The sequence below is a fragment of the Condylostylus longicornis genome, unplaced genomic scaffold (genome assembly GCF_029603195.1).
Source record: "Condylostylus longicornis isolate FDR11 unplaced genomic scaffold, ASM2960319v2 ptg000135l, whole genome shotgun sequence".
In the NCBI taxonomy this organism is placed as follows: Eukaryota; Metazoa; Arthropoda; class Insecta; order Diptera; family Dolichopodidae; genus Condylostylus; species Condylostylus longicornis.
Genome location: NW_026578103.1, coordinates 18,340,298 through 18,349,052, shown reverse-complemented (window position 1 = coordinate 18,349,052; position 8,755 = coordinate 18,340,298).

Genomic DNA, 8,755 nt, shown 5'->3' with positions numbered 1-8,755 from the left:
ACCATAGCACACATAACTTCTGTATCTTACCTCTGCATTCATCGGTTGAGAAAGAAATGAATGGATCCAACGTATTCTTACAATGCCATTTGCAAAAACTTTCCGATACTTCATTTTAAAAATGGACATACTCGTATTTTAATCGATTATAAATCTATTATTGTATTTTAAAAATTTTCAATATAATTGTCAAAATTTAAGAAAAAAACAAGTAGAAACGTTTCAGTCGGTATAAACTGACTGAACCCTTTGATATTAATATCTCTATTACTTTTTGAAATATTTCAAAAAACCTATTTGAGTTGAGTGGCAGCTACCCGAACCCGTTGTCCAAATTGGTCCAATTACAATAGCAGCCATCGTTGGCACAAACGAAAAAACTTTGAAAAAGTTTGATGTCGATTGCATTCTTCGTTTCTGAGTTATCGACCGGACGGATGGACGGACGCACGGACATGTCTAAATCAAAGCAGAATTTTACGCTGAGCAAGAATATATATACATGTCTATAACGGAGACGACTCTTTCAAGTGGTTTCAACCTCCATACCAAAGTGAATATACCCTTTACGAAGAGCAGGGTATAAAATTTATTTAATAAAATTTACATTATTTTATAATTTAATATTTAGCTGTCAAATGTAGGAAATATGTAAAAAAATTTTTAATGTCAAATTTATATTTTGACATTTTAAGTTAATATTATCGACATTTTTTTGAAATTTAAGCACTTAATATCGAACAACAAATTCGTACTTTTGTATTCTCCCATATATTTCAATTTCATAAAAGTTAAAACAGAAAATAAATTTTAACATTGACATTTGTAAAGTGCGCGTCGAATTTGTTTATTAAATAATTTTGTCATGGCCTTATGTCATCATAGACAAACAAAAACTCAAAACTGTAAATTTTAAAATTCTTATAAGTTCTTTTATTTGTCTACGATAGTAAATTATTTATCAAGTGTCAAAACCTAGTAAATAGATATGGTAGTATTTAACAAAGATATAAACCATTTTTCAAATTTTCAACCTTTTTTTTTTAATTTCCTACAAAATTTCGGTTCAAAGTTACCAATTAATTATTATAAATTTTATTTTATCTTACCGTTTTATTTCCTACATTTTTATAATAAATATTAAAGGCACAAACCGTTTTTTAGTGTTTTTAAATCGAGTAAGATTTTCACTATTAACATTTAAGATTTGAGTGCCTTTTCTTTTACAATTTCTCTTTGAATTACAGCTATAGTCATCTCTTTCTATTTTATTTTTATTGTAAAATCTTACATCTTTGCAAGTAGGTGTGGTTTTTATTTCTTCTCCCTCTCAGTTTTTTTTTCTTTTGTTTTTATTTTTATTCTCTCTTCTTATTTTATTATTTACATTATTTTTCTTTACCACTACTATTGTAGTAAGTGGAAGTGAAAAATATTCTTTGGATTTCCCCTTCAATTTGGAAAATGGAATAAAACTAAACTAAAATAAAAAATATAAAGCAATGAAGTTCAATAAACAAATACAATAATAAAAAATTATGATGGAGAGATGAGAAGGAAGTGCATAAACAAAATAAAAAACAAGAAGAAAAAAACGAATAATAAAAAACAAATTTTGAGAGAAAATAGAGACCAACAATTACATTTCGAATTTCAAATAAATGAAATTTTTTTTTGTTGTTGTGTTGTTTTTTTTTGGTCTCTCATATTTTTCTGTTTGTTTCGTTGTTTTTTTTTTATTACATTATTTTCATTTCCTTCTGATTGTATTTATATGTGTAATATTGTATGTCACATTACAAATTGCATATATTCGAAAAAAACAACAAGCAAAAAAAAAAATTTAATTTAATTTTTGTATTTATTTGTTATTTTTTCTTATTTATTTTTCTTTTTTTCCTATTTTATATTTTTACAAATCCAATCCCATCGATTTTTTGTTCTGCTTTTTTTTTACATATTCAATTCTGATTCGCTGAAAATCATTTACAGATGTCGCCTAAAATAGGAAATATAATTATAATAAAAAAAAAAAGCAAGGAAAAGAAACAAATAGTAAAAAAAACAAATGAAAAATAAAATTTGAAATTAAATTTGTCCTCTATTGTAATGGCGACGGTATTAATTTGGAAAAAAAAAATTAAAAATAAAGTAAAGTAGGGAATGCTTTAAACACGTTCAGCGTTCAAATACATAGATATGTAAAAATTCTTGTTTGTCATATTTTCTTTTTCGTTTTTCATTTTGTGTAAATTTTTATGAAATTATCGATTTTAATAATAAGAATAGGTACAGACTTTTAGAACAACAAGCATAACATGATATACTCCTAGGATAAGCAGCTTTTTAAAGGCATTTAAGCTCAAAAATAATTTGATATTTGAATTACACTCCATTTACTCTATAGAGTGTTCGTTATAGTAAAGGAAATTGCCTGTTAAAATTTTCCGCATCTAGGGCTTATAAGTAAAACTTTTCGAATGTCACCAAATTCGCAAGTTTCGGATAATTTTATTTATTTTATCAAAATTAAATATTATTTAAGGTTATTTTTTTTATAATTTGCTCAATAACATTTGAAATTTCTCCAATAAATTTAGAATTATAAAAATTTTAAATAGAGAATTTTTTTTGTCACAAGTCCTCAATATTCTCATTCCTATTCCATTCAATCAAGCTTAAAAATAACATGATAATTTTATCTATATATTTTAAATTATCAAAAATTTTATTAATACATAAATGTATATGTATATTGTAAAAAATATGGAAGGATAATAGGGATATTTAATACTTACCACGTAAAACAAAAAGTATAACAATAAAAAAAATTTTAATTATAGTAAGAGAAATGGAAAATTATTTTTATTTTTTCAGTGTGATGAGGGTTAAAACGTCCCCTATTGGTATGCTTTTATTAAATACTTAAATATTAGGGAACAATAGCTACAAATTCTCTTATTTTAAAATTTCGAAGTAATTTTAAAAATTTTTTTTTCTACTCCCTAAAATTTATTTTAACATAAAATTTCTTTTAATACAAAAAAAAAAACCAATATATTTATTTTATCAAGGATATGAGAAGGATGGTCAAAAATATGAGTGTAAAAGAAGGCAAAAAATTTATGTATCTAATCAATTTTAAAATTATTAAAAAAAAAGCACCTGTAAATTTCAATTCCTATACAAAATATAAAAGGGGTACGTACGAGGATCAAGTAATTTTGTGTAACCAAAAAAAATGAAAAAAAAAATCATAAAAATGTAAACAATATAAAATTGTTTTTACACCTGAATTATGTATTATGAAATAAGAGATGTACATAAGCACTAACATAAATAATCTATATATATATAGATATAGCTATATTGTTAGAAAATATGTGCCGACACATGGCACACTCCATTTAAACTACAATTTATTAAAGTCTTTTACAATTTTTACTATACATTATGTATATTTATATACTATTATAAATAACATTAAAGTATTATGCTTAAATACATACCCATCTATATACATTTAGGTATTTTCATTATACATATAGATATATATATATATAGAGAAAGAGTTAATTTGTTAGGGAATTTAAAATTATAATACAATTAAAATTATGAATTAAATTTCAAGGTTACAATAATACTTTAGTTAAAAAAAAAAAAAAACATTAAGGATTTTCTTGTTGTTGGTTTTACTCTTTGTTTTCAAAAAAATATCTATAGCAAATTTAAAATATGAAAAGAGAGTTACAAAAACAGGAGCGTATTAACAATATTAAAATAATATACTTTTTTTTTTGTTTTAAAGATTATGAACATTAAAATAATATTGTAAATTTATAAAATTATAAAAACAAGAACGACAAAAGATGAAAAAACAATAAAAATCCATTATTAAAGTTTAGGATATTTATTAAATTTTCTGGGAACATTTAAAGGGATAAAAGAGTTACTTTTTATATAATTTGTATATTCGCATATTATAGAGGAAAGGTCAGTTACTGTAACATGACGCACAAAATTTGTAAATGAGAAATTTTTTGGAGTATTGGAAGATTTTATAAATTACTATAAAAAAAAGGTAGCTAATTATTTGAATTTTTATACTTAAATTCATAGAAATATTTTGAAAATTGCAGAACTGATTGAAAAAAATTTTATATATTAACAAAATTGTCATAGTAGCTTTTGATATCAAGTTGAAATTACTTAATTAAACTTATTATACGGCAAGTCCATCTAAAATAATTTATTAAATTTAAGAAAATTTCATAAAATGTAACACAATTAAATCCTAGTCGCTGTGAAATTTGATGTAAACGTGTTTACGAAAAATTTTCTACTTGGGTCCGTGAATGGTTTAATATTCATGTCTTAATCTATAATTAGCTGGAAAAAAATTTTAAAGTCTTTAAATTTTAAAGCCAGAAAAATTTTTTAAAGTCAAATAAAATCTTAATTTTTAATGCTTTGCTAAATTTTTCAATAATTTCGATATTTCGATCAAAGTTTTGGGTATTAAGTTTGTGAGCTTGAAATTCAAATTCTTGTTCTATAGAATCTTCTTATCCTTGATTTTAAAACTTTCTCCACTATAAATTTTTTTCATTTTCTTTGTTTACTTTTGCGACTTCGGTTCCGATATTGCTCAGTTATTTATTTCTTGTATAATGTGATTTTCCAAGGTTTCTACACAATACAATAAATAAGCAATATTGTTAAGAAGGACAATCCTATTTAGACATTTCAAGTTCTTCTTCTACTGCGTCTTCTTATCCACTACTGGATGTTTGCGATTACATTGCTAAAGCTCTCCTTCTTCTGTGCGGTGTGTACTAGTTGCTCGATTGTTTGTAGGCCAGTCCATTGCCTGATGTTTCGCAGCCACGACATTTTTTTTCGTCCAACACGCCTTTTGCCTTTTATTTTACCTTGCAGGATTAAATTCAGAATATGATATTTTTCGTTACGCATTAGATGATCTAAATATGCTGTCTTTCTACGTTTAATTGTTAATAACAGCTGACGATCAGCATTTATTCTGCTCAAAACTTCTGTTTTACTAACTCTATCTACACACAGTATTTTTAATATTCTTCGATATTCAAAAGCTTCCACACACATCTCAAAAGCTTCCAGCCTTTTCAGTGTTGCAACTTTCAGTATCCACGCTTCCATTCCATAGAGGAGTACCGACCACACATAGCATTTTACAAAGCGAATGCGACTGCTCAGATGAATATCTCGATTACAAAAGATATTTTGATATTTGATAAAACTGCTACGGACGTACTCGATTCGGCATTTAATTTCCATTTGTGAGTCCCAGTTCTCGTTCAACCAACAACCTAAATACTTAAATCATGGAACTCTCTCAATCGTTTTGTTGTTAACGGTTAAAGCTGCACTATCGTGTGAGTTGGTTCTTGATATAACCATGAACTTAGTTTTGGAGGTGTTCATATTTAACCCAAAGAGCATACTGTGGTTATTTACTAAGCTTAAAAGTTGTTGAAGTTCAGGAATATTTTAACTTCAAGTCACAATATTTCATTATGATAAGTTTAATAATCAAATAAATTATGCATTTAAATTTAAATTTTATCCAACTTTTCATGCGGTAATTCTAATTAAATCAAATTTTGAAAATCCTTATTAAAAATATGCTAAGATCATTAAATTAAATCTAGTACTTTAAATTTAATAAGTAAAAATTGCAAATCATTTCATAATTTTTTTCTTCAATAATTGAAATGTCTGCATTACACAACATATAACACAAATAAAAAATTTTAAAATTTAATATGAAAATTTTGTATAGATTGTTATTATTTATTTAATGTAATATGAAAAATATATTCTAAAAATATTAAAATTTAAAATTTTTAAAGTAATAAAAATGTGAATGAAATGAAATTAAATAATAGATTTTACTTTAGCGGAAATGGATTTTCTTCAACAATCGGCAATATTAAATTACTCAATTTCAAAATCGTTGCTTAGAATATATTTAGTTTTAGATTAGAAAGTAATACTGAACAGTGTTCATTTATATATGTAAGAATTCACTCAGATTTTATTAGCAAATATTATAAAACACAATTTATTGTACATAATATTAACAAACTGTTATAATTTTAGATTTGCAAGATATAATTTAGTATAAATAATTTTTATAACAATTTTATGATTATTTTGTGTTATAATTTAGTATAACAATTTAATATAATAATTCAGTATAATTTAGTATTCTAGTAATAATTTGGTGAATAAATGCGGAAAATATTTTTTTTGAAATTAATAATTGAAAGTCAATTTAAATAAAAATATTTAAGACACAAAAATTTCATATTCATAAATTGACGTTCGAAATTAGAATTTTTGTCTAATAATAAATTATTTCCTCATTTTCGAATAGTTAAAAAATTGTTTGCTTTATATAAATTTGTTATTGCGTTTTCTTAAATTTACAATAGTTTTGAAGTTTTTTTAAGTAAACAGGACTTTTTTGTTTAATATTTTAAATTTTATTTATGTAGATTAAAATATAATATAGAGATAGAATAATAGAGATGCTTTAAAAAAAAAAAACCCACAAAACTTTAAAATATTCGCTTTTTCCAATAGCAATTCTGAAAAATTTTAAAATCAGCTTCAGTATTTAATATTCTTAAAGGTATACCTATTATCAAAAAAATTCTTCCACCTCCCCTAAGGCAAAAAATAAAATAACTAATTTGTATTTGCAAAAATAAGATTATTAATTAAACAAATTCATTTATTCAATATTTACTTTAATTTTTTCTAAATTTATTTTCAAAATTCTATACCAATATGCTGGAAATGCTATACCAATTGGATGGAAAATAATATTTTATATATAAGAATATATTACATATACATGTTATATATAAAAAAAAAATTAATTTCCTTCTAATATTAGAAACAACACCAGCATAATACACTTATATACAAACATATCTATATACGTAAATGGTTACTAAACAAAAGAATAATCCTTTTAAATAAATAAAAAATTACAAAAAAAATAAAATAAAAATAATTTTAAAAGATTACTTGACGGTAGCCTATCTTTTTTTTTTCATTAAAATCTCCTTCGAATTATAGCTTTCAACCTCTAATTATTTTTCATGTTTTTTTTTACTTGCATTCTTTTTTATTTTAATTTTTTCTTATTTCTTTCATATAAGAAATCCAACAATTATTTAATCAAAGGAACTAAAATATTAAGTGTACTCCCTATAATATGCTGCCACATAATATTGTTATCTATTTTTCAGATAAATATGGTATATACTGGTATATTCTACAAATACTTTTGTATATAGACTGTTATACATACATTTATTTATTATTATTGATATCCTGATTTTTATTTTAATATCAGGTTAATATTATTGTACCTTAAATTAACAAAATATTATGTATATATATATTCATATAAGCCAAATACTATACATATTTATTTGTATATAAAAAGACAAAAAAAAAACCGAGTAAAAAATGCGAGTACCTCTACATACATACACACAAATAAAATTGAAAAAAAAAAAAATATTTTATACATTGTGAATAAAATATTTTTTGAATTAAAGCTCGCCTCTAGCATAATATTTCATTACTATATTGTGTTGTCCAAATATTTGTATCTACATAATGTTATTAGTTTAGAGAAAACTATGGGTAAATATAGATACTATAATAAATATAGGTGCTCACATATCTTTAATATAACCATGAATGTACTGCGGACGTACGCTATATACTATAATATATCGAATACAAAACTAAGGATCCAGCAATAGAATTTTTAAATTATATAACAATATAGTTTTACATATATACAACATGTTTCTGAGTATGTATTTACAAAATATAAATAATATGCATAACATGATGTGTATGTATATATTTCAATATAATGTAATAAAATGTATTCAATAAAAAATCTTATAAGATTCAAAATGTCTTTTTACCCACCCCTTATTTCCCAAAAAAAAAACAAAGTAAATAAATAAATATGTAAAAATAAAATAAATACCAACAATATGTAATATTTTTGTAAATTATATACATTTTTACATTGTAAATATGTATGTACAATTTACACATATTTACGTACATAAAAATATAGAAAAAAAAATTAAATAAATAGAAATAAAAAAAATTCCAAATTTCTTTTTTGTTTTTATTTTTTGATTTTCTTATATTTTTTTTATTTTCACATTCTATTAAGAAACAACAACAAAATAAGAAAATTGAAATAAAAATACAGCAGAAAAGAGAAAAACAAATATACAGAAAAAAATTAAACGAAAAAATAAAAGAATAAGAAATAAAAACGTTTCGAATTCTTTACAAATAAAACAATAAAAAAAAAAAAAAGAAATACATTTATAATGCCAACCAACACACTTACACAGCGATAGAATAATATATGTATAACAGTTATAGATATTTTTTTTACAGAAATCTGTTCAGCTCGCTTCTGTTCACTTCTCCAATTTTAAAACTTATCCAGAATACAATGGAATAAAATAACATTTACATTATAATCTGCTAATATAACAGCTGTAATGTTATAAGAATGCAGAAAAAATAATTTCTGTTGAGTGGATTTTTATTATTATTAAAAAGAAGCTGTAATGTAAAATTTAATGTACTGAAGAAATTTCATTTATGAGTAAAATTTAATTAAAATCGAAAATTTAATTTTTAATCTAATTTTAAAAAT